Source organism: Neomonachus schauinslandi, chromosome 8 (genome assembly GCF_002201575.2).
Source record: "Neomonachus schauinslandi chromosome 8, ASM220157v2, whole genome shotgun sequence".
Classification (NCBI taxonomy): Eukaryota; Metazoa; Chordata; class Mammalia; order Carnivora; family Phocidae; genus Neomonachus; species Neomonachus schauinslandi.
Genome location: NC_058410.1, coordinates 57,955,855 through 57,979,231, shown reverse-complemented (window position 1 = coordinate 57,979,231; position 23,377 = coordinate 57,955,855).

The window sequence follows — 23,377 nt, the reverse complement described above, 5'->3', positions numbered from 1 at the left end:
AAATCCTAGAGGAGAACATAGGCAGTAACCTCTTTGACATCGGCCACAGCAACTTCTTTCAAGATACATCTCCAAAAGCTAGTGAAACAAAAGCAAAAATGAACTTTTGGGACTTCATCAATTAAAAAGCTTCTGCACAGCAAAGGAAACAGTCAACAAAACAAAGAGGCAACTCACAGAATGGGAGAAGATATTTGCAAATGACACTACAGATAAAGGGCTGGTATCCAAGATCTATAAAGAACTTCTCAAACTCAACACCCAAAAAACAAATAATCAAGTCAAAAAGTGGGCAGAAGATATGAAAAGACACTTCTCTGAAGAAGACATACAAATGGCTAACAGACACATGAAAAAATGTTCATCATCATTAGCCATCAAGGAAATCCAAATCAAAACCACACTGAGATACCACCTTACACCAGTTAGAATGGCCAAAATGGACAGGGAAAGAAACAACAAATGTTGGAGAGGTTGTGGAGAAAGGGGAACCCTCTTACACTGTTGGTGGGAATGCAAGTTGGCACAGCCACTTTGGAAAACAGTGTGGAGGTTCCTCAAAAATTTAAAAATAGAGCTACCCTATGACCCAGCAGTTGCACTCCTGGGTATTTACCCCAAAGACACAGATGTAGTGAAAAGAAGGGCCATATGCACCTCAATGTTCATAGCAGCAATGTCCGCAATAGCCAAACTGTGGAAAGAGCCGAGATGCCCTTCAACAGATGAATGGATAAAGAAGGTGTGGTCCAGATATACAATGGAATATTACTCAGCCATCAGAAAGGATGAATAGCCAACTTTTACATCAACATGGATGGGACTGGAGGAGATTATGCTAAGTGAAATAAGTCAAGCAGAGAAAGTGGTTTCATATGGTTTCACTTATTTGTGGAACATAAGGAATAACATGGAGGACATTAGGAGAAGGAAGGGAAAAATGGGGGGGGGAATTGGAGGGAGAGATGAACCATGAGAGACTATGGACTCTGAGAAACAAACAGGGTTTTAGAGGGGAGGGGGGAGGGGGGATTAGGTTAGCCCAGTGATGGGTATTAAGGAGGGCACGTACTGCACGGAGCACTGGGTGTTATATGAAAACAATGGATCGTGGATCACTACATCAAAAACTAATTATGTAATGTATGGTGACTAACATAACGTAATAAAATTAAAAAATAAAAATAAAAAAAATAAAAATTAAAAATTAAAAAAAATAAATACATCAATCTCCCACTTGACCTCTCATGGTCTTGGAGCTACTGCACTCTGTCTCCTTGCTTTCACAACCAAGTATTCAAGAAGCTACCCATAATGCTGTGCCCATCCCCATCCCTCCCATTAGCTCTACAAACCTCTCCTTTCTAGCCTTCACCATTAACACTCTCCTGAAAGTGAGAAGTCTCAGAAATTGTTTCAAAGGCCTCTGTTACTAAACTCTCTGTAACTAAACCCAGAATCAAAATATCTCTCTCATTTTACTTAGCTTCTCAATAGCACTCAAACCTGTTCACAGTTTTCTGTGTTTTGAAGCTTTCTCTTCCCTTAGATTTATGATGCCAATTTTTCCTGGCCTTTGTAATTAGCTCTGTGCATTGTTTTCCTCTCATTAGAGGATGGAAGTCTGCAAGTTGCCACTTAGCCTATTAATCTTCATAATGTCTGTATTTACACTTCTCTACAGACAAATCACAAACTGAATTTTTATCTAAATCAGTCCAGCTCCACAGAATATTCCACTGTCTTGGAATTGTTCTCTATCTCTACTGACCAAAACAGTAGCCACTAGCTACATGTAACTATCAAGGACTTGCAATGTGGCTAGTGAGACTAGATTTTTTATTTTGCCTAAATAATCACATGTGGCTAGTGACTACTGATTAGACTGTGCAGCTCTAGACCTCTCTCAGTGACCTACTTGGTCTTACATCTTAGAATCTCTGAAAACTACTTATGACTAAAGAAGCAAGACTGAACTTGTCTTCGTTCTGTCCAAATATGCATTTCTTCCAGATTCCACCCCTTGTCTAGTTAAGTAGAAAATCCAAGTCATCACAGTCACTGACCTCTTAAATTTCTCAATAAGTATTCCTGTCTAAATATGTCTCAGATCAGTCCACACTCCCCATATTTCCCAGTAACCTCCCCCAGTCTAAATCACTATTTCTGCCTGTTTTGTTGCATTTTTGTCTCTTACTCTTCTCTAAAACATGCTGTGGTAATCTTGAGGAAATACAAATCTGCTTGTATTCTTATGCCCTACCCTTACCCCTACCTACCAATTTGAAACTTTCAGAAAGTTACATTTGCTTTAAAGTATAGAACACTTCTTAAAATGTCTTATGGAGCCTTACATTTCTTGGACCATCTCTACTCCACTGGAGTCTTCTCTAACCATGCTTCCCTTTGCTCAATGTCTAGGCAATATTAAACATATAATTATTTTCAATATTTGCATACTTTTTGGCAGCTTGTAAAGCATTTTTATAAACCTTATCTAAATTAATGCTCACATTCACCCAAGCTTTCCTTACTCCAGCCACACAGATTTTTTTTTTTTTTTTTTTTAGTTCCTTGAATACATCGTATTGCCTCCCATCACAGGGTCCTGGAACACATTTTCCTCTTTTCCATTGTATCCATCTAATTCCTTCTAATCTACCTCCATTTTTCTCATTAATTTTTTAAGAAGTAAATGAAGTTTTGGTTTCAGGGACTCTCACTTAGGCTGCTTCTATGATGCCCTATGCCTAATTTGAATTTTTTTCTTTAAAGTGAGACTGTAAATTGTATAAGATTTTGGTCATACCAAACCTGGATTTAACAATGGTCATAATACATATTAACTTTACTTCTAAACTTTTTTTAAAAGCCTGATGATGATTGCTCATTTATGTGAACTCTGATAATGAATTGGGTTAGAATTATGTTGTATACTTAAAACTAATACCATGTTATATGTCAATTATATATATCTCAACAAAAAAAGAAAGAAAGAAAGAAAGAAAGAAAGAAAGAAAGAAAGAAAGAAGAAAGAAAGAAAGAAAAAATTTCCCAAGACAATCAACTAGTGATTCTCTAAGTAGAATCCTGTTCTCTTGCCTAGCAGAGTGCTATTTCATACTTTGTACCTCAGATGAGAAGCTTTGAAAGTATTAATAACATTACTATTTTATTACAAACTGTTATCATTAAAATGTTTCTATTGCCAAAATTTTATTTCTCATAAAATAATTTCTGCAACAAAATTTTGATAAGTAAAATGGAATATGTATTCAATTTGCTGATAAAATGTAATAGTGTGTATATTTCCATAGTAACAATTGTATATGTGTTTGAAGTAAGTAAAAGAGAGAAAACATGCCCACTGATGATCATCAAATGATATAAGAATTTTACTCAGAATATGGATTCAAGTGTTAAAAAAAGAAAGATCAAAAATATTTTTTCTATCTTGTTTTAAAAATCTTTAAAGTAGCTTGCAAATGCAAAGCAATAAAATCTGCTATCCTTTAATCCATTAGATTACATAGTCATGACAGTATTTATAATGTTTCAATTAACTTTTTCTTCCAGTGTAAATGTTGAACACCACTTCTTACATTTTGAGGAATGTTCAGCATATAACTTTATTTTTTTAAAAAAGATTTTATTTATTTATTTGAGAGAGAGGGAGAGAACAAGCAGGAGGCATGGGAGAAAGAGAAGCAGACTCCCCACTGAGCAGGGAGCCCGATGTGGGGCTCGATTCCAGGACCCTGGGATCATGACCTGAGCCGAAGGCCGACACTTAACTGACTGAGCCACCCAGATGCCCCTGGCATATAACTTTAAATGTGTTCTCTACTGAATATAAGAGACAGTTTTGAAGAACCGATTTTCAAAGAGCAAAGACATAGGTTGATTTATCCACTATGAGAGTAAAGAGTAGAACAGGAGAGCTATAAGTTAATAATTTGTTTAAATCTGGGGTGCCTGGGTGGATCAGTTAGTTAAGCATCTGCCTTTGGTTCAGGTCATGATCCCAGAATCCTGGGATTGAGCCCAGCATTGGGCTCCCTGCTCAGTGGGAAGTCTGCTTCACCTTCTCCCTCTGCCCCTCCCCCCAGCTTGTGCATGCTCTCTCTCTCTCTCAAATAAAATAAATAAAATCTTTAAAAAAATGTGTTTAAATCCTTATGCATCTGTGAAAGGTGTAAAAATGCGCAATGCAATTCTTCATTGGCAGAATTCTTTGAAGGTATAAATTTAAAGTGCAAAATAAGATAAATCCTCTCCAAAGATTGCAATTTTATTCAGAAAAAGAAGTCTTCAATTGTTTTGTTAAAAAAAATATGGCAACATTCCTTAAAGATTACTTATCTAATATTTATAGTTTTTTTGGCTCATTGGCTATGTCAATAAGAAGATTAAGCAAAAAGGAGGAAAATAGTTTAAAATATGCTGGAAGAAACTTTAGAGATAAATTTAGAACTTTTAAAAATAAACTTTATCCTTCAATGTATTTTAGTTTCTCTTTGTATGATATAAAAGACTATTCTAGTTGAAAGAATTACCCTATATAAAATTTAACCAATCATCAGCTGCCTATAATGAAATCTAAATGGTAACATATCTAAATTAATAAAGGAAATGAACATTTGAGGAAAAAATATAAAACAAGACATGATGTATCATTCCTTTTTGGGGTCATGTATATGCTTACCCAAGAAAAACAATTGGAGTTTTCACTCACAACCAATTCTTAAAACTAAACATTACTGGTGAGTACTCAACTTACTGAATCACTTATTATTGAACTTACGTTTTTTGTTTCTTAAGAATCAGTACAAGAATCAGCTTGTTTGGTGCTAAGGAAACTACTCATGCTTCTAGTAGTGGAGAGAGGAACACAATGTAAAATATTTTTTATTGAATGTTGACCCAGAATGAGCCGTTCATTACCTAGATGATGGAACTTAAGAACAAATGTGTCAAGTGGCTTGCTTCAGGACCAAAGTTTTCCAGTTGCCACTTCAGTAGTTTTCTAGAATACATGTTGCCAAAGGAATGAACAGTAGTAGGGCTTTTTTGATAATAGTTATTTTGTTGACCACCAGTATCTATGAAGATAAGATAAAGTTAGTATACCATTTGGTATATTAACTCCCAGACATCAAAATAATAGCCCAGGCTGAACCTTTGTTTTGGTAAAGAGGACCAATGATGTTATCATGATATAAACTTCTCTGTGTATTTAGTGACTAGCACAGTGCCATGAGGTACAGAGTTGATGCTCATTGTTTGTTGAACTACATTGAATATATCTCCTAGGAAGTTTGGATATCTCTTTTAAAGTAGTTATTTATGAACATGGCATTGGATTTATATTGTAAAGAATAGAAAAGATATATTCTATTTCAGTTCAGATTTTCAAATTGTCTTAAAGATTTTTTTTTCCTTTGGCAGGAAGAACAACTTTTATTTGGCAAAAAGTTTTTTTGTGAAAGTAACTCAAATGTCAAGAAAATGATGAAAAGGAAATTGCTTGGAAAATTGCAAAAAGATAGCATAGATATGTAAACCTGAATAAGTTTTTTTTTTTTAAGATTTTTTTTTTAATTTATTTATTTGGCAGAGAGATAGAGAGCACAAGTAGGCAGAGTGGCAGGCAGAGGGAAAGGGAGAGGCAGGTTCTCTCCTGAGCAGGGAGCCCGATGTGGGGCTCGATCCCAGGACCCCGGGATCATGACCTGAGCCGAAGGCAGCCGTTTAACTGACTGAGCCACCCAGGCGCCCCAACATGAATAAGTTTTTTTAAAATGTCATAAAACTTTAAATTAATGCAAAGGTGTGAGTTTTGCTAAATTTTGTCTCACTCTTTATATACACAAAAATTAATTTTTGATTTAAGTTTTGGTCAATGTTTCATTATTAACTCTTTTTTTTTTCTTTACTATCTTTTTTAAATTTAATTTTATTATGTTATGTTAATTACCATACATTACATCACTAGTTTTTGATGTAGTGTCCCATGGTTCATTGTTAACTCTTTATTGTTTCTTCCTCAGAACATTTGTGTAGCTGTTTCTTCATTTAGTTTTCTCCTGGTATATACATCTCCATTGTTGTAAATGAAATATTTGCAATTTGATTTGTTGAATTTGAGGCAATACAAATAATAAACCTTTCATTTGGCATACTTCCCTGGCTTGTTTTTAGGTTCAAATGAGGCAAAATGAGTTAACAGCCTTTCTGAAATATAATGTAAGAAATGTTAGAGAAATTATTTTTATTGAGAAACCTAAATATTTAAATTCAAATTGTGTAATTCTTCAATGGTCATTATGTCGAAATTGCCTTTTAAGAATACATAATATCCAAATTGTTCTTTTCATTGTATTACTTTATTTTTTCTAAAAGATTAACAAACTGTTACATCCTCTAAAGGGGATTATTTGTGAAATATTAAAACTATTAAAAATTATAAATTATTAAAAATTTACGTTTACTAAAAATTATCTTTTTTCAAAAGATACAGATAAAATACAGTAAGATACAAAAGATAAGAATACAGATAAGCTTAACATTAAATTACCTTGTTCATAAGGTTTTCTATTCTTAATTTTCCCCAAATCTATTCTTCCAAGTCTTTTTTTTGCCTATATTTCTTTTTTTTTTTTTAAAGATTTTATTTATTTATTTGACAGAGAGAGAGACAGCGAGAGAGGGAACACAAGCATGAGGAGTAGGAGAGGGAGAAGCAGGCTCCTGCTTAGCAGGGAGTCTGATGGGAGACTCGATCCCAGGACCCTGAGATCATGACCCCCTGAGATCATGACTCAAGCCGAAGGCAGATGCTTAACGACTGAGCCACCCAGGCGCCCCGCCTATATTTCTTTTTTGTTCTTTGGTTGTTTGTTTTCCTCTTCTTTGATTAAAATTGAGAGATTATCTGTTCACGTACAGATTTTAGAGATGACAAACCCAAAACATGTGTTTTTTATTCAATATTCTACTCCTTTGAGCAAATAGGCAACCAGTAGCTATTCTTGATGTCAGGCTGAGCATCCATTACACATTTGATTTGAAAACTTTCATTTGCATGAATTTCACTAAAGTCAGTTATAATGTAAACAACTGATAAATCGTACTGATTATAAGATGCTTCCAGTGTTTATAGAATCTTATTTAACTTGATATTGCAAAACAAGAAGAGGCATTCTAAACATTTTAAGAACAACATAGGGTACTAAACTTCCATAAATGCAATGTCTTTGAATAAACCTTTTTCTCTTAATGCAGAGTTAAACTTTATAAAATGCCAAGAGCTACCTTCATAAAGCCTAGACATTAATATTTTAAAAGATTGAAGAAATCTAAATAATTTACTATTATCACAAAATGTTTTGGAAGTTTAGATTTTAAATTTACATGGACATTAGCTCATTTGTTATTTTAAGGACAAAATAACCGAGTAGATAAAGTTATCTTTATCTTTATCTTTACCTAGGTCCCATAACAGAGTAGATAAAGTTGGTATATGGTAAATATAGTTATCAAAAAGTGTGTGGTTAAATTTTTTTGATTTATCAGTTTTAATTACAAATGCTATGATGAATAAAAATTTAAATCTTCATTAATACTGAGAAAATTAATAATAAGCATAATAATAACAATAAGCGCTAATAGTGATATTTATTGTAACTGTGGAATACACTAATAAGTCTTCCCTGAGACTCCAGGAGCTCCATCCAACTCAGATGTTGCCCGGTCATGAGGAGGGCTGAGGGGATATATATTCAAACACTTGTCACCCAGTTTTGGCAAACTAATTGGGAAATTCTTTCCGTTGTGTGATTCTCTGTTTCTTTCCACTCCCTTATGGAAACTTATCTACTTTCTTAACTTCAAAAATACCTTAAAAATGTGTATCTGTAAGCTCTGTTCTTCCTCTTTTATTCCAAACCTCTTAGGGTGGGCTAACTGCTTTTACAAACAATGAACAACGCTGAAATCGCAAAGCTTTATTCAAATAAGTTTTATTTCACACTATGTCATAAAGCAGCATGCACTGAAGAGGAGGATGCTCTGCTCCATGTCATCATTCAGGGACCTGGTCTCCTTTCTTCTACTGGCTCAGGTTTCTTTATGGTCTTCAGAAACCTTCCTGGGACGCTTTGCATTCAATAAGCAGAAGAGTAAGGATAGAACATTAGAGAATAATACAGAATTTTTTAAAGGATTAGATGAACATGTCCCTACCAAACTGCAGAAATATCTGGGGAGTATAATTTAACTTTGGGCCCGGGAAACATAAGAAAACTGTCTAGCGAACAACGAGGGTTGCCTCTGTCTCAGTTCACCTTTCTTGACACCAAATGTATCAGTATGGTTAGATCAGAAAAAGAGAACCACTGAGAGTAAAAAGGAATTAAAAATAAATTATTAGATTTAAACTTTACACAGTCCTTGGAATAGTTAGAAAGTAATCTCCCGGAAAGTAACATCCAGCAGGTATAGGAAAAGACACTAACTAAGGACTACTGAGAGCAGCTGGGGAAAAAGTCTGTAGAAGGCTGTTGGCCTGATGTTGTAGATCAGCAGAAGAGTGAAACAAGAATAAACGCTCCATCCAAACATAGAACAGACAGGAACCCACAAGAACCAACTGGAATCCACAAAGTCGAAGTGGAACCTGTGAGGATAGACCAGACTTTACTTCTGCCTCTCACCACACTTAACCCTGGTGACACGATCTGTAAGAAAAATGTGCCTATTTCACAAACCTGCACACATGTGTCGGCTAGGACTCAAACTAGAGGAAGTGGTCTTGCATAGAGGACCCGTAATCGAGGTACCTGCTGCACTGGGAGTGAGGAGATCGGCAGCCAAGATGCCTGTAGCTCTGATCACCAGGGAAATGGGCTACAGCTTTGCTTCTCCCTTTCCGATCTAGCACAGATTTCTCTCATGGCCAAGCCTAACCCAGAAACATTCAAGGAAGGGAAAACTAGACAATATATTTCCAACTTAGCTTCAACTTATCATAAAGCAATGTGCAGTTCCTTGAAAAACCCCACTGCGCTATGTAGCTCTATTATTTTGATTGTGGGCTGACAAAATTATATTGGTAAAAAATAAGAAAAATATTCCCTGAGGTTCTGCATATGAATGAATTCTTATACTGTGGACTGAGTAGGGCGTGTCAGGTATATAATTACATGCTAAGCCCAGTTAAAATTGTCCAAGGAATGAAAACAATGTACTTCATTTTTCTTTAGAATCGAGGAGGAGAAATATAGTTGACATGGGTAGAAAACCGTAACAATATCTTATTATTTTATTAACTAAAGGTTGCCGTTATTTAATACTAATTTAAAATTTTCACAATTTTAAAGACTGTAAGACTGTAGGCTCTTTAAACCTTAAGTTCAGCAAACTTTTGCTAAGTTTGCTTGTCAAGCAATTTTTCACCAGTTCTCACAGCTGTCTAAATAAACATAGTTCCTTTTTCAGTATCTGACCTAAATATATTTTCTTTAAACAAAAAGAACCTAAAGAACAAGGCCTCAGGGATATGGTACTACCTGAGTCATTCACTCTGAGCCAAAAAAAACACAAATACATTCTTTTCAAGGTAGTGGGGTTTTGTGAGGCACTGTAAATTGTTTTGTGATAGATGAACCCTAGGAAAAGACATCGATTGTTAAAACAATCAAAGAAACAATATTCGAGGAAAGAAATACACCCTTGAGTACACAGAGACATTGAATTATGAAGCTAGTGGGTGTTGACCCTTGAATCTATGGCACAACTGAGACCATAGTTAAAAGACCATCTATGGGGCTAAAGAATCTGAAAGATGCCAAACTCATAACCAGGGAAATAGCAAAAGACAAGAAGTGATCAGATGACCAAAATACTACAGAAAGGTAGGATGATGAAAGATTGATTTAAGATATAAATGAGCATATCAAAATCTCACAATTCTAAGGAAAATATATAATTTTATGTAGTGGCTCTAAAATGATCTATTTTGCCACAAATCTGCTGTTGGAAGGAAAAGAAAACATTTGTCATTCACCCCTGGTTTCTCTTTCTGGATTTGTAGGTTACTATATTCATTACATCTGATGGAAATAGAAGGAGGAGAGCCTGCTTCTCCCTCTCCCACTCCCCCTGCTTGTATTCCCTCTCTCGCTGTCTCTCTCTGTCAAGTAAATAAATAAAATCTTAAAAAAAGAAAAAAAAGGAGGAGAAATGTTTTTCTATACATTTTTCCTACGTTTTCTCTTTGAAGCAATCACCTACTTCTGCTGTGAAATTTGATTATTTTTTATGAATATCTTACCTAAGTACAGTTATATAATATAGTATTTGAGTAAAAAGGAGAGAAAGGAGAAAAAGAGGATGGTACAGAGGCAATAATATTATATAGGTATAAATTTATATATACATATATATATAGAGAGAGAATAATATACAATGTAATAGAACTTTTATAATTATATAACTTAATACATATAGTTATTTATATATAACATATAAATAGATGAGTGTATAAATTTCTAAGTATATAAATTATATATTTATATAAACATATAAACATATAAATATACTGGGTACATACATATATAATACAGAAAATATATATTGTCATTCTTCTTCAATTATGTCTCTTGACCTCTCTTTCCCTATATTCACCTGGCTCAGTTTGGGGTTATAGAATAACAAAAATGAAATAAACAGGGTAGTTGTGACTACATTTCTGCCTTTGGATTGATGGTGTTGAGATAAAGGAAAGCCAACTGATCCACTGCAGAATGGTTTTTCAGGGGTCATTTCGCTCTGATTTGGTTTCCACATGAATGGAACTCAAGAGAAATGACTTTTGTATAATAGAAAAGAGATTGATAAACATATTTGAGTAAGAAAGACATTTCCTCTTTACTTTCTAACTGTGCTAATCAATGTTACATAACAGGAAGTAAAAGAAACAACTTCTCCTCAGAAAAGTACCAATGGTATCATGTTGTCATAGCCAGTAATAGATAGCATAGATTGGCTTAATATTCCAGAAATAAATCTTAATTCATATAAAATTTTAACATGGTGATAAGAGAATAATTATTGAACAAGTGAGTCAATAATTTCAGAAGGAAATAGATATCCAGATCATCAGGCCAAAACACACACACATTTACAAGTACAGACAAAATACAGGATGGGGGGAGTTAAATTTAGAATATATACATATATATGAATTTAGAAATGTTTTGTTTAAAAACAAAATCCATCTCAAAATAAGATATTGACAAATTTGTCTCTATAAAACCATAAGAGTTCCTGTCAAAATAAAAACCATAGAACCACAACAAGCTTAAAATTGAAATTAAAAGGCTAAACAAATTTAGATGAAAAACATTTGCTACAACTATAAAAATAGATCAACACTCTTAAGTAAATATAATATCAATCAATAGAAATACTATATAGGCTCAACTGAAAAAAATGGCAAAAAGCAAGAGAACATTTAGATTTAAAAAAAACACAAGGACTTCCAAACATTTTCTCAATGTTTAACTACAATATAAACAAATAAATATATAAGTACATAACAACCCCAAATCCCTTAATTTGCCTAACAAATTAACAATTTTTGAAAACATTTTAATATTGCGATATTCAATCCCAGTTAAGATTGTTGAAAAAAAAGAGTCCAGCAATATTGGCAGAAGTGATATTGGCACAATTCTGTCAGAAATTTCACATTCTATTAAAATTAATGAATTTATTCTGTTTAGTTGGACAAAAATTTTCATACTATTGAACTTAATAATCTTATTCCTGAGAATTTCTGTAATCAATTGTTGAAACTAACTAGAATTGTTAAAAAGAGTCAAGAACACCACATTAATATAACGAAGGATAGAAATTATACAAGTCTTTCAGTGGATGCAGAAAAAGCATTTGACCAAAGTCAACAATCTTTTATGATAAAAGCTCTCAACTAAAGGAAATCTATATTTATTTTATAATGAACATATGCCAAAAGGCATCACAATTTAGCAGTAAGTCTAGATTTAATTAGAACATTTTAATGCAAAATAAATAAAAGTAATTTTTTTAAAAAGCAAATAACATACCATGTAAAATGTATATGAAGTTGGTCTATATTCTATCAGATTGAATATTTACCTGGAACATGTAGAATTCAGGGGAAAAATTTCCATTTTTGACCCTTATTAATTAGAAATTATATTTGTATATTCTTTGGTATTTCTTAAAGAAAATTTGTGTTTGTGTGTGACTTTTTTTGTGACTGTTTCTTTTTTGTGTGACTTTTTTGTGTGATTGTTTTTTGTGTGTGTATGTGTGACTACTTTCTTTTGTGGCTTTTAAAAAAGGATTCTTTAAGCCCAAAGTGGGGCTCAAATTCACCACCCCGAGATCAAAAATTGCATGCTCTAATGACTGAGCCAGCCAGGCACCCCAGGAAAATTTTTATTTTTGTTTTCAGGTCACTAATAGTGATGACTTGAAAGAGGAGACTTTGAGAGTATCTTAATCTGTTTTTATGCAAACATCATAATTTTTGTTCAGTTTCATTCTTTAGTTATATTTTTGAGTATGTGAATACTAACTTGCCAGGCTTCTTGAAGAAATCACTGAGCTGTATCCCTTTAAAACTTAAGCATAGACTTTTTTCTGTCTACATGAAAAACTGTAACTTTGTCTATTATACAAGATTAGAAATCCATTTTTCAAACTGTGTCTTAGGCTTCCAGTGATTTTTCTCTTCTTTTTATAAGACCAAATGGGAGTTATAAAAAATCAATCATTTAAGACCACTCTGACAGGAGAGTTATAGAATGAGAACAAAGAGAATTACAAAATAATTTTGATAAAACTTGATAAAACCATGCATTCTTGAAATGAGAGTAATTGATGAAGTTAGTACATTTTTATATATGAAGTTGGGGTTTTAGTGAAGCATGGAAAGTGTTAATGTCATATGAGCTTTGAAATCATGGAATTACTATAGAATTATGTATATAACTTATCATGATTTTATTTTAATTATTTTATATATAAATGCATATATTATAAATGTATACATGCACAGTGCAATTATTTATACACATACTGTTGTATATATGTTGCATATGTCATATCTACACACACACACACACACACACACAGAAGCATTTATTTCCATATATACACTGTTCAGCTTTCCCCAAAATACCTTCCATGAAATAGTAGCTTACGTGTATTCAGAATCTGGGTAACTTTTTGCTGCCCTGAGACTCTGTGATATAGGTTAATATCATCACACCTCAGTTTACTTACAAGGGACCTGGATATGTTTAATATTGCCTAAAATTATATCTACAAAGTAATGGAGCTGGAGTTTAAATTTGGAAGTGGGCACAGCAGAGTCTATGCACATTTGTCAATTACACTGATCCTCTCACCTGTTGGTAGAGGTTGAGATAAAAAGTGTCCATAATAAAATTAGTTTGGCACATGGGCAGAGTTAGACATTAGACATGTTGCTTTATTGCTGAAATGTTCAGTCTCTGATACGCTAATACACATTGTGAGTTAATGCACATTATGTAAGGATATAATATTCAGACTTGCTTAAAGTTATTGACCAATGCCTTTCCTTCTCCAAAATATTTTCAGTACCAATATTTCAAGGAATTAATCTTTAAGCTGCAACTATAATAACACTTATAAAACCATGACTATTGGAGTACATTTATTCCAAAGCAACAAATAGAACAATTACCACACATTTTTAAATAATAGTATTTGATATACAGTCTGTTCATAAATAAGTTGGGTAGCTCTAAGAAGAAAAATACAACAAAAGGAAAATCAATCTTCTGCATAATTTTCTCTTGCTCCTGACCTTATTCCCACTGATATCTCCATTGATTCCTTATATATACTGCTTTTTGGGAAAACCTGGTACATTCTAGATCGAAGTTTTTCAAATTTTACCATTCATAACAGTCACCTCAAGGAATAGTTAAAATGCGTATTTGGATTTGGAAAGACTGGGGTAGAGCAGAAGACTCTGCGTTTCTAGTAAGCACCTAGGTGATGTTTATTCTTCTGTCTGAACCACACATTTAGTAGCAAGAAGTTAAGACAATAGCCTCTCCTAATTTCTCCAAGTGTATTTTGAAATGATTTTCAGAGTAATTAAAGTCTGTCCCTACAAAACTCTGATCTGATATAGCGGTTTTACAAAAAAAAAAAAAAAAAAAAAAAATCTGAACTGTTTCATAATGTAGTGAAAATATATGATACTAATTGCTCTTTCCTCCCTCTGAATATTTGTATTTTAACAAGAAAATAAACACATTTAAAAAAGAGATCTTCTAATTGGAAGTATTTCTTCCAATTAGAAGATACTAACTGCATTGCCTTTATGCTTGTGTAAAATAATAATTTTGAGCTATATTAAAGGGAAAAAATCAGGTAAGAATAACTTGAAAGCAAAAAAAGAAAAAAGAATAACTTGAAAGAACTTGATGAGCTGATATATATGTTGAACCATGCTCCCGCCCGCAGTAAATTCATATGTTGAAGTCCTAAACCTGAGTACCTTGGATTTAGACAATATTTGGAGATAAGGCCTTAAAAGAAGTAATTAAGGTTAATGAGGTCATTAGCGTGGGTCCTAATCCAATACGACTGGTATCCTTAGAAGAGATAGACACAGGCATGCATGTGCACAGAAAGATGACCCTGTGAGGTGGTCATCTCCAAGCCAAGGAAAAAGTCCTCAGAAGAAATCAAACCTGCTGAAACTTTGATCTTGGACTTCTAACCTCCACGACTGTAAGAAACTAAGTTTCTGTAGTTTAAACCACTCAGTCTGTGATATTTAGTTATGGCAGCCCCAAGAAACTAATACAATTGAAGTTCATCCAGAATTGGTGGATATATTTTTATTAAAGTTTAATTAATTCTGTCAAAGTGTCTACAAGATTGCACCTGGCAGATATAATGTGTATCTCATTATACAGTATGTGGCATAGAGAAGTTCCAAATATAAAATTAAAAATCAGATGTGTTGGGGCTCCTGGGTGGCTCAGTCAGTTAAGCGTCTGCCTTAAGCTCAGGTCATGATCCCAGGGTCCTTGAATCGAGCCTCACATCGGGTTCCCTGCTCAGCGGGAAGCCTGCTTCTCCTTCTCCCCATACTCTTGTTCTTGCTTGCTCTGCTCTCTCTCTCTCTCTCTCAAATAAATAAATAAAAAATCTTTAAAAAGATCAGATTTCTTTGAAAAATTGGTTAAGTTTTTTGGAAAATATGTATATGTGAGTAAAATATCACACTTCAAACTTTCATCCTCAGGTTGGCATATGGTTTGAACATCCTGTTCAATTTCTTCATCTGCAAACTGACGGTAATAATCAGGCTAATAAATTTTGGGGGAGATATAGAATAAATATAAAAACTACACAATCAAGTGGAATTCTTATTGCCCCTCCCCACCAAGACTACCCTGCTTTTGTTCCGAATTAAATTCTAACTGGAAAAAAAGACTCCTTTGTTTTGAAGATGTTCCCTTGCTAGAGCCCTTGTAATGACATTAAGCCAGTTTCTTTCCATTGTCTCCTGTAAACATGCTATACTTCCTTCCTTCATCCTTTTGACAACACAGCATTAGTAATTATGCTAGTTAAAATCATTGTACGGGATGGGGCTAAGAATGGGGAAATGAAAATTAAAAGGCAAACTGAAAGAGTAACAAGTATACTCTTATAGGTCCACTTCCATACAATAAATATGAAGTAATACTGATAGTAATAAGGCAGCCATAGATTAATTTAATTTGTCCAACTATTGGTAAACTAGATAGGAAAATGGGTGCATCACTATAAAATAAAAGTGAGAAATATTACAAATTCTAGTGCATCACAAAAAGAAAAAATAATGATATGGAATAATAATAATAATAACAATAATATAGACATCTCTTCAGTAAGAAATTTAAAGAAATTCCTTGGACCAATCTTCTGTTTTTATGCATAGAAAAGAACGTTCCTCAATATGATTTTGAGTTATTAAATGATGTTATCCTGGTTTGCATGGAAATGATGTAACTCCAGTGTAATTTAACTATCACCAGTTTCACTGTAATTTATTTGTTCCTAAGATTCTTATCCTACTGAATTTTGATCATAATGATAATGTTTCTGCTTCACACCACATCGTGAATTATTTGAAGCAGGCTTAGTAATTTTGTAGAATCACAAATATTGGACTCTTCAATATTCGCCTCTACAGCATTTATTTGCAGATGAACATTTGTGATGAAAGGAATAAACCATTATTCCTTGCCTGGAACAGTTCTAAAATTTAGAGTTAGTGAGCTGAGATCATTTAACCTAGATAGCTTTACCTGCAATATAATATCGTGTAATTGTGGAAACATGAATGTGATGATGTGGAAAGCCTTAGATGGATTTTTCTTGTATTCAGACGGTGGCGCAGCTGGCCATCTTGAATGAGACCTCATTTAATATCTTTAATTAGGGTTTAACTGTAAGTTTAAAAGTCATTTTAAAAAGGTTAGTCTTATATATTCATATGCTCTTATAATACACCCTAAAAATTCAAATTCATTTTTGAAGTCACAACATAAAATTTAATTGTTATCTCATGGACACTAATTTTCTCTGCCATAACTAGTTGTGTGAGCCTACATTTCAATTCTAAAGCTTTTTCCCCCCTTTTTTACTGTTCTATATCTTGAAAGATTTAAATCACATATTCAAAAAATAATTGCCATTTTAAATTGAACTCAGAGCAGAACAAACCAATTACTGTAGTTGCATCAGTGTAAAGCATTTTACTCTTCTCTCAGCTCCGGAAGTGGGCATACCTCCTCCATCACAATTATTATCACATTACTACTGCATTGGTATTCACCTCCTGAAGTAGACTAAAAAGCTTCCGGGGGAATGAATATCCTTGAAGTTCATATTGGATTGTAATGGTCTTATTTGACACAATTTAAAATATGAGAATCTATAGTCAAATTAATTTATATTCATCCTCAAAATCTTTGACTGAATTCTGAGAGTGGAAATAGTCCAAATCAAAACACACACACACACATTTCGTGATACCATTTGGCCATAAGAAGTACAGATATTTAACTAGAGAGATCAAAATCTATATATGCTTAGACCTACTGTTGAAGGAGGACATCTTGATACCTAATGCCTTATTTATGACATAATCAGTGAAAAGTACAGAGAATCTGACTAAACTATTTTTAGTTTAACAAAACAAAAACTATTGTTTTGTTATTATTTTTAAACTTTTAAACCAACTTCATTGAGCTATAATTTATCTGAAACAGAATGCACCTATTTTAAATGTATAGTTTGATTCATTTTGGCAAATGAATACAACTTTATAACCAGCAATGCAACCAAAATAGAGTATTTCTACCACCCAAGAAAATTCCTTTTGACTCTTCGCAGTCAATCCCACTTCCACCTCCGGCTCTTAGTCACCACTACTCTATTTCCTATCACCGTGGATTAGTTATGTGGATTTTGGAATTTATAGAAATGGAATCATACATGTGGCTCCTGGGCATCTCAATTGGTTAAATGTCTGCCTTCTACTTGGGTCATGATCCCCAGGTCCTGAATTGGGCTCCTTGTTCAGCGGGGAGCCTGCTTCTCCCTCTGCCTGCCACTCCTCCCTGCTTGTGCTCTCTCTCTCTCTTTCTGATAAATAAATAAATAAATAAATAAATAAATAAATAAATAAATAAATCTTAAAAAATAAAAATAAAAGAAATGGAATCATACAGTAGGTACTCTTTTGGGTCTGGCTTCTTTTGTTCAACATAATGCTTTTGAATTTATTCATGTTGTATTTGTCAGTAGGTCATTCCTTTTCATTTTTACTTTAATTGTATGACTCTACCAATATTTGTTTATCCATTTACTTGTTGATGAAGATTTGAATTGTTTCTAATTTGGAGCTATTAATAATAAAAGCGCTTTAAACATTCACATACAATTCTTCTGTTGAGCCTGTGTTTTCATTTCTTTTGGGAAAATACTTATGAGTGAAATTGCTGGTTCATAATGATTAAGTGTATGTTTAACATTATAAGAAACTGCCAACCAAAGTTGTTGTAAAATTTTAGTCCCGTCAATAATGTTTGAAATTCCAGTTGCCTCACAATCTCACCAATACACAGTAGATTCAATTCTAGTGGGTGTGTAATGATACTTTGTTCTGGTGTTAATATGCCTTTCTCAGATGACTAATGTTGGTTAGTATATGTATTTATTGGCCATTTGTATGTCCTCTTTTATGAAGTGTTAAAATATTTTGACCACCTTATTGAAATGTTTGCATTATTATTATTGAATTATAAATTTTCTTTACATATTGTGGAGATCGGTATCACACTGGTACCAAAAGCTATCAGAGAACCTAAGAAAGCAATTATCTGGCCTTTTGTAGTCTGTAAAGTGGAAAAAAATGGAAGGGCAAAAATTACTGGTTATTATAGCAGTTGCATTAGCCAGTCAGCATTGTTTTCCATGGTTAGTGATCCATATTTATAACACTTAACTGAATTAAATATTATAATATGACATGCAACAATATGTGTGGTCATGAAGGGTATGTGTGTACAAATACGCATATATAGTTATATGTAATAGGCATTGGGTGAGGAACTGAAAAGAATAATACCCTATTTGCTTTCTGATTAAAAGGAAAATGAGCAAACAAGAGAACAGAAAATATTATTGAGGTTTACTATTTTTAATGATCCTTAATGAGGAAAATGTTACACTGTTCTCATTTATTATATTTGCAGTATATTGAGATAGAGATAAGTGTTGATAGGTACACAACACAGACTTCGCATCTACTTAAGAAATGTGACATTGTATAATTCCAAATGCTAAGTGTTATACAAAATCACAAGCAATAAGATTTACAGTCATTCACCGTGAGAGACACAAAATAAAGAATTGTAAAGTAGGTGTGGCTTTAAATAAAAAATTAATATATGCAAAAAAAAAAAGCAGAGTTTTCTTTGTAAAACAATGAGTATAAGCAAAGAGAAGCACAGGCAATTAAAAAGTTAAGAATAAGGCGTGTCTGGGTGGCACAGTCAGTTAAGCGTCCAACTCTTAATTTCGGCTCAGATCATGGTCTCAGGGTGGTGAGATCGAGCCCCGCATCAGGCTCTGCACTGAGCAGGGAGGCTGCTTAAGATTCTTTCTCTCCCTCTCCTTCTGCCCCTCCCCCCGCCACTCTCCCTCTCTCTCACACACAGTCTCAAATAAATAAATCTTTAAAAGCAAATTAAGAAAAAGATACCACATTTCTCCCAGTTTGTTATTGTGTGTACCAAAGTGATTCACATACTTTTTTAGTATATTTTGGTATCTGTCTAGCTATATGACGAAGAGAAAGGTTTAGGGAAAATTACAGAACACTTAGCATTTGGAACCATGAAACATCATTGTATTAGTCACTATTCTCCAGAGCAACAGAGCCAATAGGACACACACACACATAGATATAGATATATCAAAAGAGATTTATTGTAAGTCATCGGCTCAGGCAATATGGAGACTCCCAAGATCTGCAGTTGGCAAGCTGGAGACCCAGGAGAGCTGACAGTGATTTCCAGTCAGTCTGAAGGCCTGAGAACCAGGAGAGCTAATGATATAAACTCCGGTCTGAAAATCAGCAGACTCAAGACCCAAGGCAGTAAAAGAAAGATGTCCCAGCTTAAATCAGTCAGGCAGGACAAGTTCGCTTTTCAGCCTATTTGTTGTATTTAGGTCTTCAATAGATTGGATGAGGCCCAACCACGTGAAGCAGGGCAAGCTGTTTTACTGAGTCTACTGATTCAGATGTTAATCACATCTGAACCCTCACAGATATACCCAGAATAATGTGTGACTAAGAGTCTGGGAACCCTTTGACCCAGTCAAGTTGACATATAAAATTCATCATCATAATCACATTCTTCCTTAAGTAGATGGTAAATCTCTATATCTGACCCTCACTTATCTCAGGGTCAGTGTATAAAAAATGTAATAAATGTGCGTAATGCAAACTTTTCCTTATTTAGGACATGTAAAATATGATGGGATTTGTTTATATCTGTTGTCTCCTTGACTTTCTTGGTTAAAGAGACATATGTTACTCTGCTTTATCTTTTACTCTCTATTTAGTTCTCCCACATATTACATGTGTGCTTTGTTATATATTTTGGTCCATCTCCTCAGATTTACAGGTTTTTTTTGAGGTTCCAGAACATGTCCCAAAATGTGTATGTATTTTGTTCAGTGCCTAAAAGAATTCTCTGGTGTCACTAAGTCACTCTCTCAGGATGGTTACTTTGGATGGCAAGTCAACATAGAGCAGTAGAGGTGTCAATTAATGTTACTTCTGTATGCTATGGCTATTGATGACTCACAAGGGATTTTTGGTGTAATTAGTATTACCAGATATTGAACTTCCCATTTGGTTTTTAAGAATCCAGTACCATGTTAACTACTCTCTTCTCTTCCTTTAAATAATTTCTTAAATTTTTCACTTGGGATTTTTCACTAATCCCTTGTTCTCTTTCTGGTTCCTATGAAAGAAAAATCAAAAATCAAAGATGGGTTTGAGGGTCTATCTTGAACCTGAGATAATTTTATTAACTAAGATAGACAATATAAAAGTAGAAGTAAATTTAATAATTTGTTGGAAGCAAAAGAATAAGGTAACATGAGATTAATGAAGTGTAAATTTCAGGCCCACATGTTTTCCAGACCCTTCCCAAGACACTGGGTGATAGTCTTAGCAGCAATGTATTCACAAGAATATATGTTTTTTTTTTTAATTTCTTATTTTTGTAAGATTTGCTTGTTACTTAGATCCAAATTAATTGCAATTGGTATCTCTTTCAACTCAAACTTCCTCTCTATCACACTTCATTTTGGCTTCTTTTAGTGCCCACATATTGAACCAAAGATTATTGAGATTTGGCTAAGGAGACTTTGAATTGGGGACACAGTTTGTTTTTAGTGGGATTTGTGACACTTCTGTATTGATAACCTTCTATGTTCAGGTAAACTTACCATTAACCCTCCTTTTGTAGGAATGACTTCCAGAAATATTTCCACTGTCCACTGTGTGCCAAGCCACCCACAATGTGACCTAAAATCATAGAGCTGACTGTCTTATACTAACATATTCTATGTTTTTTGACACCGGCAATATATAGTCATGAAGGAGAAACAGGATTTGAGATGTGCTGAGTCAGAGGGTAATCTATGGAAAATTTGTCCAATCATTAGATATATAAAATTGTAAATTGGGGATTCAGGAATTATTTTTAAATTTTTAACTAAGGTATAGTTGATATATATTAGTTTCAAGTATACAACAAAGTGATTTGACAATTCAGTTCTTACTGATGCCTAATTAAAATGTATCACTTTTCATGTCAGGAATACACTCAATACTGTAGCATAAAAACTATAAATATGCTATATTTCCATATACTTTTCTCTTTCTTGATTGGTAAATATAAAATTGAAAAGAATTCCTGTGTTTATAGAGCACCAAACTGTAGCAGTCCTATGATAGTTTCATCTCTATGTAATAGTTTGTGAATGAAAGAAACTCGATATTTTCCAAAATTAGTATAAAAATTCTAATAAAAGTTATATGCATTCAAATTGTCCCTGAGAGGTGTCCTTTTGGAAGAGGTCAGAACCAGTACATCTGCCAAGCTCTATCACTGACTAGGACCATCCTAGGGAAAATGTGTCCTCAGCATAAATAAAGTGGTAAATTAGAGGGATGAGCTGGAGCTATCACTCAACTGTACTCTCCAAAATAGTAGATCTGATTGGCGCATCTCTATGGACACTACCGTCTACCGAAATACAGCATATGATGCAGAATTTCCTGTTCAACGTGAGTTTGAAGAATAGTTCCTCCATTTCCCCATGAACCTCTCTTACTTAGTGGGAATTTAAAAGAGAGTTTAATAAGAAGAACTACAGATCTCAATACTGTAGTTGACATTGGGGTGCAATTGATACTCATCCTCTTCCTCCATGACCATGCATTCAAAATTCCTCTGACCCTCTGCTGTTATCTGGTAATGTGATCCAAACCAACATTCCTGGGAAGCCTGAGGCAAATCATATCCTCTCAGGCTGGAGATCCTGGACTTGTCTACTTATAGATATATGGGAAAAGTAAGTACCAGGAGGCACCTAAATCAATCACATGAGCTCCACATATATTCTTCTGTGTACCCATTGTGTATAAGCAGCCCTGCTACCTCCTGATGGTCAAGATAAATTGCTCCTGCAAAGATGGCAACTTTGTTATCTATCTGCTAGTCTTTGGGTTTCAGAAATCCAAAGTATCCTGGTGGCTGCCATAGCTTGTAGTTTAATGTGAACTTCTCCTTGCTATATTCCCTGGAGGGAATTTCCCTCTTTGGAGACAAAAACTACAACCCTGCATAACTCAGAGTTTTGGGGACTGGAATTTTCTCACAAATTTCCCCCATGGGTTCAACGGAAGGGATGGTAAGAGAAGCTACTTATGCTTTCAGCCCTTTGTTCTTGGGCCAGTATATTATTCCTACTAAGGACAAACACCAATTAAGATCTCCGATTTAATGAATGCACAACATCTTGAAAAGTGGCACTTTTTCCTTTCAGAGTATTGCCTTCAAGCTGTCACTTCAGTTATGCCTTCCAAGTTTCTCTGTGGCTGGCTGCTTCTGGATGGAATAGCTCATGGGTCATGGCTGACTCCCACACACCCTTCACTGTGAAGTCAGTAGCCTACCTTAGATGCTATGCCTGCACCTGTGAATCAGGTGTTCCGTAAGCACCCTGAATGGTTGCCTGCTAAGGCTCTGAAGACTGGAATGAAAACCTATACTTAAAATAGATATTTATCCCTATGAAGAAAAACTTTTGGCTCTTCCAAGATGGAAGGGACTCAACTGAGACAAGTTACAAGTTGATCTCTTCAAGGGAATAGTTTTGTATTGGGGGCTCAGTATTCATCTCTGTTGCTCACAATGTGGACATTCATAGACCACAGTAGTTATATTGGTATTGGTAAGATGGAGTCCATACTACTGGGTCTATATATAATCTTTATCTCTGTGGGTGTGACCACCCTTTCATGTACTTATCATGCTATTTTTGAAGCGTTTTCTTCTTTGTTGTAGAGGATGCAGCACTTATTAATTTGGTTTTTATAGCAAAAAGATATCTATCTGGCATGCCCTTGAATATTATACTCTTAAAAATTGGCCGAATTGGAATGCTTCCTAAACTTTGTAGA